Source organism: Pteropus medius, unplaced genomic scaffold, assembly GCF_902729225.1.
Source record: "Pteropus medius unplaced genomic scaffold, Ma_sr-lr_union100, whole genome shotgun sequence".
NCBI lineage: Eukaryota > Metazoa > Chordata > Mammalia > Chiroptera > Pteropodidae > Pteropus > Pteropus medius.
In genome coordinates, this window is record NW_024349519.1 from 9,071,541 (window position 1) to 9,081,638 (window position 10,098).

Genomic DNA, 10,098 nt, shown 5'->3' on the forward strand with positions numbered 1-10,098 from the left:
GTTTTTGTTTTGTTTTGTTTTTTTCACCAAGTATAGTAAACAAAGGATCTAGCTAGTTCTAAGTCTGTTACTGACTTATTGCTAATTTGTTTTTGTTATTTAAGATTTTCATGCCTTAGTTTCCACATTTATATAATTGAAAAAATAGATGTCATTTTATTTCACAAGGATATTGTCAATGCATTTAAATGTCTCGCACTAAGTAAAATTCTGAGTAAATAGGTAAATGAACATAAATATACTGCTAACAATTATTCACACCCAATGTCAATTAAAAACATGACCTATATGAAGGAGGAAAATTGTAACAGCACTTAGCTAATGTTAGAAGGGTCAAAATTGCCAAGATATCATCTTGCTTGACCCAAGAATTTCCAATGCTATTGTAAGTTTTCTTGTAATGTCTTTGGTTTGGATCTAAGGGTATTATTGGCCTCATGGAATACCTTTATTCCATGAGGCCAATAATACCCTTAGATCCAAACCAAAGACATTACAAGAAAAAAAATACTAAAAATCAATATCTGTCATGAACATAGACTCCAAATTTCTCAACAAGATACTAACAAATTGAATCCAACTATTTATAAAAAGAATTGTACACCATGACTAGGATTTATTCCAGATATACAAAACTGATTCAACATTCAAAACTCAATTTATGTAATCCATTATGTCAACAGACTAAAAAAAAATAAATTATATGGTCATATCAATAGACACAAAAAGAGCCTTTGACAAAATCCAATACCCATTCATGATAAAAACTCACAGTGACCTAAGAATAGAAGGAAACTTTCTCAATTTGGCACATAATTTCTACAAAAAACCTACAGCTAACATCATTCTTAATAGTGAGAAACTCAAAGGTTTTCCACTAAGATCGGCTTTTCCACTATAATGTCCCCTCTCACCACTGCTTTTCAGAATTGTACTAGAAATTCTTGCCAATGCAATGAAGCAAGAAAAGGAAATAAAAGGTGTACAAATTGGAAAGAAATGACATGACATGATCATCTTGTAGAAAATCTGAAAGCTCTGACGAAAATAATCTCCTGAAACCAATAAGCAATTAGATCAAGGTTGCAAGATGCAAGGTTAGTATACAAAAGGCAGTTGCTTTTCTATATACTAACAATGAACAAGCCATATTTGAAATTAAAAACAATACTAAAATAAAATACTTAGGTATAACTTTAACAAAAATATGCACAAGATCTATATGAGGAAAACTACAAAACTCTGATAAATAAAATAAAATAATTAAATAAATAAATATTCCATGTTTATGGATAGGAAGACTCATATTGCCAAGATGTCATTTCTTCCCAACTTAATATATAGATAGCTTCAATGCAATCTCAATAAAAATCCCAGACAGTTATTTTATCAATATGAATAAACCAATTCCATTAGAATGGAAAAACAAGAGACCTAGAGTAGCCAAAGAAAACATATTGTAGTAAAAAAAATAAAGTAGGAGGATTGACACTATTCAACTTCAAGACATACAATAAATCTACAATAACCAAGACAGTGTGGTACTGGGGGAAATAGATAAACAGATTAATGGAATAAAATAGAGAGCTCATAAATATACACTCATACATACAGTTAATTGATATTTGACAAAGGAACAAAGATAATATAATGAGGCAAAGACAGTCTTTTCAATAAATGATGCTGGAACAACTGGACATCCATATGCAAAAAAAAAAAAAAAAAAAGAGTCTAGAGAGAGATCTTACATTCTTCACAAAATTAACTCAAATGAAACATAGACCTAAATGTAAAATACAAAATTATAAAATTCCTAGAAGACAACACAGGAGAAAACCTAGATGACCTTGAGTATGATGATTTTTTAAGTATAGCACAAACATGATTTGCGAAAGAAAAAAGATAAGCTGTAATTTATTAAAAGTAAAAAAAAAAATTCTCTTTGAAAGATGCTATCAAGAGCATTAGAAAACAAATCACAGGCAGAAAAAAATATTAGCAAAAGATACATCTGATGAAAGACTGTTATCCAAAATATACAAAGAACTCTTAAAACTCAGCAATAAGAAAATGAGCAACTCAATTATAAAATAGACACCTCACAAAAGAATATAAACAAATGGAAAATTAGCATACAAAAAGATGTTCCAAATCATATGTCACTAGGGAAATGAAACAATAAAATACCACTACAAACCTATTAAAATGGCCAAAATCCAAAACATTGACAACATTAATGTTGAGGATGTGGAGCAACAGGAATTCTTACACATTGTTGGTAAGGATGCAAAGTACAGCATCCAAAATAGTACATTTGGAAGACAGTATGGCAGTTTCTTAAAAAACTAAACATACTCTTCACATAAAATAGAACAAAAAAATCATCAGGTTTGTATGGAAGCACAAAAGATCCAAAATTTCCTGGGAAAAAGAACGAAGCTGGAGGCATCACTGTGCCCGACTTCAAATTATACTACAAAGCGACGGTAATCAAAACGGCATGGTATTGGCAGCAAAAGTGACACACGGACCAGTGGAACAGAATTGAGAGTCCAGAAGTAAACCCATATTTATATAGGCAAATAATTTTTGACAAAAAAGTCAAAAACATACAGTGGGGAAAAGAAAGCTCTTCAATAAATGGTGCTGGCAAAAGAATGAAACTAGACTATTGTCTATCACTACACACCAAAATAACTCAAAATGGATTAAGGACCTGAATATAAGACCTGAAACAATAAAATGCATAGAAGAAAACATAGGAACAAAACTCAAGGACCTTGGACTTAAAGAGGATTTTATGAATTTGACCTCAAAGGCAAGGGAAGTAAAAGCAAGAGTAAATGAATGGGACTACATCAAATTAAAAAGCTTCTGCTCAGCAAAAGAAGCCATCAACATGGTAAAGAGACAACCATTCAAATGGGAAAATATATTTGCAAGCAACACTTCCGATAAGGGCCTAATATCCAAAATATACAAAGAACTCATACGACTCAATAACAACAAAATACCAACAATCCAATCAAAAAATGGGCAGAGGACCTGAACAGACACTTCTCCCCAGAAGACATACAAATGGCCAACAAATATGTGAAAAGATACCTCAATATTGCTAGCTATTAGGGGAATGCAAATCAAAGCCACAATGAGATACCATCTCATACTGTTAGAATGGCTATAATCAACAGGGCAAGTAATAGCAAATGTTGGAGAGGATGCGGAAAAAAGGGAACCCTCATACACTGCTGGTGGGACTGCAAATTGGTACCCACTATGGAAAATAGTATGGGGGGGTCCCTCAAAAAACTAAGAATTGATTTACCATATGATCCAGCAATCCCTCTACTGGGTATTTACCCCCAAACACTTGAAAACCCATATCCAAAAAGATATTTGCACACTGATGTTCATAGCAGCATTATTCACGGTGGCCAGGACATAAGAGCAACCGAAGTGTCCTATGATAGACTGGCTAAAGAAGCTGTGGTACATATATACAATGGAATATTACTCAGCCATAAGAAGAGATGAAATACTGCCATTTGCAACAACATGGATGGTCCTCAGGATAATCATGCTAAGCGAAATAAGCCAGATAGAAAAAGTTGTAAATCACATGATATCACTTATATGTGGGATATAAACCTAAAAGCAACAAATGAACAAGACAAACAGATACTCACGGTCATGGATAATAGACTAGTGGTTACCAGAGGGTAGGTAGGGAGGGTGGAGTAGGGGAGGTAGATGGGATAAAGGGGATCAAATATGTGGTGACAGAAAGAAATCTAATTATGGGAGGTGAACACACAGTGTAAATATATATATGCCTTACTGTTAAAGTGTACAGCTGAAACTTATTGGATTTCATTAACCAATGTCACCATAAAAAATAATTAATTAACTTTAAAAAAGAAAAAGAAAGAAAGAAAAAAAGATCCAGCAATTGTGCTCTTTGGTGTTTACTCAAAGGCATTGAAAACTTATGTCTACATAAAACTTGCATGCATTATTCATAATTGCCAAAACTTAAGCAACCAAGATGTCTTTCAGTAGGTGAATAATAAATACATTGTGATACATCCAAACAATGGAATACTATTCAGCACCGAGAAGAAATAAGCTACCAAGCAGTGAAAACTCATGGAGGAATCTTAAATACATTTCATTGAGTGAAAGAAGTAAATCTGAAAAGCCTACATGCTGTGTGATTCCAACTATGTAACATTCTGAAAAAGGCAAAACTGTGGAGACAATAAAAGATCAGTGGTTGCAAGGGATAGGAGAGATGAAGAGGTAGAGGTCAGAAGATTTTTAGAGGAGTAAAAATACTCTGTATGAGACTGTAATGATGGAAGTAGATCATTACACATTTGCCTAGACTCATATAATATACCACACCAATAGTAAACCTTAAGCTAAACTATGGATTTTGAGTGACAATGATGTGCCAACGTGGGTTTATCTAGGGGAAAAAAATGTACCACTCTGGTGAGTAATGTCAATAATGGAGGAGGCTAGGCATATGTGGGGTCAGGAGACATATGGAAAATGACTTTACGTCCCTCTCAATTTCGTTGTAAACCTAAAAGTACTCTAAAAAATAAGGTCATTAAAAAAAGAATATCTTTGATTCTTTGTTTTCATGGTACCTCATAGTGCCAGAAATCACCTTCAATAGTTTGTTCCCATGAAATAGAGTAAGAAATATATGAACAGCTTAGCTTAATATTATGTTTTGCTCTTTTGATCATAGTATATCTATTAAACAAAACAAAAATCACATTTAAAATTATTTGTTTTGTTTGCTGCATATTTTTTCCTGCTGTACATTTTGCATAAATTGGGTCATTTCTTCAATAAGGACATTTGTCTGTTTGAGTAAAAACTTTGATTTAATTAAATGTGTACCTCATCATTCTGCATTTGTAAATGCCTACCTTTGCAAACACCGAGAGCATCAAATATGTTTTTTCCCTGCTAAAGGACAAATTGTGGAATGTATACCGATATTATGGCATAAATGAAAATTAGAATTCAAGTATTGTTTTATCACTGGAATGCTGAAAATGAACAGGAAACTATACTAAAATTTCTACTACAAATTCTTACTTCACAAAATCACTAATTCTTATATTCAGTACAGACTGATACAAAAAATTAAAATAATCATACAGTTTGCTTTCATTTAAAATACGTTAATTAGCAAGGTAAGAAATTTATAATAAATATTCAGTATTCTAATTTTAGTTATTTTTATAATCACGTATTTTGTTTTCATTTCAAGGTGAAGTCTTCAAAAGATCATTAATGTCAATTTAATAATACAATTAACTATTACAACTGCTAAAGTGAAAAGTTTATCTCTTCACTGAATACTCATAAAAGCTTGTTATTAACGCCATTAGAAATCTTGTTATCTCTATGAAATGTAATGATATAAAGAAGTTTTATATTTATCATTTGATTTATGGCAGAAACAAAGCTAGAATGCTTCCATATCATAAATATTTTAATGAACTTGTACAGAACAGAAAAAAGTATCAGTTTCTGAGGCCTGGCAAATCCATTTATTATCTATAAAAGACAGAAAGACAGTTTATTAAAGAGTTGTCAAATTTTTTATCATATCTAGATACCTAATCCATGTAAATGAATAAGCTACGTTGTTACTGAATTATAATAAGTTACTTGTATCATGCCATAAAGGAACAAAATAGATATTTTGAGGACTGCAACAGAAACAAAAGTCTCCACAAACTCATTATAATGTAAAATACTGACTTAAGAAGTCTTTTTTTCAGTTGTCCATTTATAATTATCTTATTTAAAATGTAGGGCATTTTAAAACTTTTCCATGTGTTGATTGCTTTATCCCATTAGATTATTTTGCTCCATGTGTTCCAGTGCCCTCTGCTGAAAACTAAGATGAAGTTGCTATTTATTTAATATGTACTGATAAATAGCATTGAAAATGTAATAAATTATAACTCATAAGATATTGATTATTCCAAGGTCTTGTTGAATGGGTAATAACACAAATAATGTGGGTGCCTTAAGGAATTTTATTAAGAAAGAGGTAGAAATCACCATACAAGAAGGATTTGTCTCTATCTAATATATGTTTTATTTATTTATTTTATTGTCGTTCCAGAAGAATTTGGTCTCTTTGTGACTATGTATTAGTACTGATCTATACAAAATTGTCAACTATATACATTTTTCAAAAAATACATAACTACAAGTTACTTTTAAATTATCTTGCTTACAGAGATTTGTCATCTTCTTATAATTTTAGTGCCTATTTTCTTAACCCATTAGTATAATGTCTATTTTTAATGCATTATTTTTTTTAAGTAGTTCTATTTATTTTAGTGTTTATTTAAAAGCAAACTTTGGTCTACGCCCATGCTACCCTGAACAAGTCCAATCTCGTCTGATCTCAGAAGATAAGCCGGGTCAGACCTGGTTAGTACTTGGATGGGAGACCACATAATAATAATAATAATAATAAAATAATAAATAAAAGTAAACTCTGATGTTTCATCTTGAAAACAGACATGACATGTATGTGCCTTATTTAGTTCTGCATCTAATTAGAATATATAGCCAATATATTACACTATAAAGCAAAGATATTCTTCATGAATATCTGCCATACCCACCACAGAGGGATCTTGGGGGGGAAAAATGAGGTAAAGGTAACTTTGCCAAAGTTAAACACTTATAAATTATACCATAATACTACAGTATAATGGATACTATTATCCATTTCCTTAAAAGAAGTATTTCTATATTATGTTGAATAGTTATTATGGCTATCAATAATTGTTTTGGGGGGATGGCTCCATAGTATAGTGGTTAGCACGTCTGCTTTACATGCAGAAGGTTCTGGGTTCATGCCCCAAGTGGAACCATGGACCATACCCTGGGTACTCCAGGCCCCCAGTGCCCCTGGCTGCGGCTGCACGCCAGGAGCATGTGGGAGGAGACACTCCACCTTCAGAGATCCAGCTCTTAAGGGGAAATGGCAACATCCATAGGTCAGGGGTGGAAGCGGAGAGGGGAGGAATTAAAGAGGGGGAAAAAAGTAATAATAATAATTGTTTTGGGGCATATTACATTTGCACAGGACATAAAGCAAGAAAGGCAGAAAATGTACTGTTCACATTGGAACGATCCAGTCATTCCCTATATGAGTCCTAAATAGCTATTCATAGAAAAGAAATAGTAAAATAATTGTTGTTGAAGTTTTCCATATGGAAAATATACACAAATTGCTTTTGAGCTATTTAATACAACATTTAAAAGTAGTGTCTAGATTAGAGTATTTAAAACAGTGTCAAATTACCTTCTGTAATGCTAGTCTTAAAAACAGTATTCTTAATTATAGTCTATCTTTTTAAACAATCTCTTATTATTGTTTTAAAAGCATAATAATAAGCAATAATGTATTAATTTTTTATTAATAAGATGATACTTTTAACCTCTTGGTCACATACCATAATAAGATATATTAGATGTTACAAGTTATCTGAATTTCTCTTTCTGAATTTTATCTACTTTCGTACATATAGATGTCAATATAGATTAGGTATATAGATTATATAGATATAAATATAGATGATATAGATATAAAGATGATGTAGATATGTAGATATAGATAGATATAGATATAGATATAGATATAGATATAGATATAGATATAGATATAGATATAGATATAGATATAGATATAGATATAGATATAGATATAGATAGATATAGATATAGATAGATATAGATGATATAGATATAGATAGGCTAGAGAAAATTTCCCCATTATTCTAATTTAGTAATCTAAGGACAAATGTTAATACCTTTCGATTTCTCATTTAATCTATGACTACTAGAGCCATATCACTGAAATAGTTAAGAAAAAGTTTAGATGCAGTTGGAGTCAGCCAGGAAAATGGAAAACGTCTACATATTTCACCAAAGAACTTCAATACTGAAAATTGGTTACATGAGTTTGGGAGTGTTGGAAGAACGAAAAGGAGGCGCTAAGACAACTCAGAGATAATAACTGTAGAAATTAGCTACCACCCCAAAGCTGGTGTAATAAAATAAAAGATTGGGGTTCTCAGAAATTAGGAGCTCAGAAGCGAGGATTTGTGAAATAAGTGTTCATATCTTTAAAGAAGAAAGGTGTCTAATACCTTAAGAGCTTGAAGGAGATCTCTCAGACTTCCAAACAAGGAGTAGTGGTCTCAACAATTTTTTGTTGGTATCCTTGAACGGACACATGAGAATGGTCTTAAAAGAGACTGGGAACAGGAGCCAACTATCTCTTTTGAGTCAATGCTGCTGCTCATGTGGTGATGAAGGAAGATCAAAAACAAGAGGAAAGACGTTTTCCCAGACTGCTGTCCTATAGCATAATTATTGTTAATCTTAGCTACTCATTAGAATCAATTTTAAAAACCCTAATACCCAGTCCTCACTTGCAAACAATGAAATTAGAATTTGTGGAAGTGGAAATTAGGCACTAAGAGTCTTCAAAGTTCCCCAGGTGATTCTAATATATACCCAAGACTGAGAATCACTGCCCTAGTGCCTCCTAATGGCAGAAGTCCTCTAGCAAATGAGTCTGGTTAATAATAGTTTGCAGAGTTCCTACTCCAGAACCAGAGAAGAAAGTATACAAAAGTGGATATAGAGTAGAGAAATAACAGTTAAACAATCTGAAAAAACGTGAGCAACATTTCCTAGCAATTAAGGCCAAAAAAATTTGCAGAAACAATAACAGGACAAATTTTATTTGTGTACCAATGTGCAGTTATCTTTCAGAATGACTAAATTTAAAACTTATGTAGTACAACCTATATCATTTGCAAATATATTTTATTATATAATGACTCAAACTTCTTTAGTGTAGTTAATAAATATTTTAAAGTATAGAAATCTAGAAAATCTTTGATATAATAAATATGATAGTACTATCTTGATTATTTTAGTTACCATCACATATTTTTAAAATTGAACGATGTCATACAAATGAACCTTGTTAAATCTAAAATATTAGCACTTTTCATAATGAAAGAGGACATAGATCACTTATCTCAATGTCTCAAACAAGAAAACAGTACATAAATAAAATAATTTCAATATTGAACTTAAAAAAGTTTTAAATGATATTATCACTTGCAAATAGGTTTGTGTACTGAATAAGTAAAGAACCCCACCCATAACATAATTCCTTGGATGTAAATGACCAATGCTGACTTTAGTGAGACACGTTCTAAATTCTACACACACTGAATTAGAGTAGAGAGAGTCAAAAAGATATGAACCACCCACAAGATGTGATTTGACTATTCTTTAGTTGAATGTATTGTTAAATCTTAAGACATTATGTATTATTCTGAATTGAGGTTGATTTGCCAGGAATCTAGATAACCAGTAGTAAAAGAGTTGGAGTTGGCACCTGCAAACATCTTAACTTACTATCAGACTACCTGATCTCACTGACTTGGATGCATTGGCCATGGAACTGATGTTATTAAACATAAAAGCTATTTGTAGCTCCCATTGCTTGGAGTCTATCTGTATCCACTAAAGGAAAAGTCCCACTGATAATTTAGCTTCCCCTGTAGTTTTTCTGGTATAAGAAATCTACTACTCAAGATGATTCACCAGGAATTATCTCTCATTGGAAATTAAAATGAACAAGTTGGCATTCTACATTACACACTGTAAAGTTTCATGATTTTGGTTAGAATGAATGATTGGAATATTCAAGATCAAGATTCTAGACTTGAAAATCCATCACATCTTTCCCTAAAGATTCCTGAACCTACTTCCTGCCTCTTTATTCTAGCACCTTTACGTATAAAATGAATCGTTTTAAACTATGACTAACATTTTTTAAGGCTATTTGTAATTTAATATGTAATTTTATTTCCTTATTAGGTTGTGAATAACAGGTCAGATCTCTCATAAAAATCTGTAACATAGATGGAATTACAGAACAAGAAGAGGCCTCAAATTTTTCCAAAGTCCAAACCCCTTTCTTCCACATCCACATTTTATAGAGGAAATTCTGATGTCATGTGT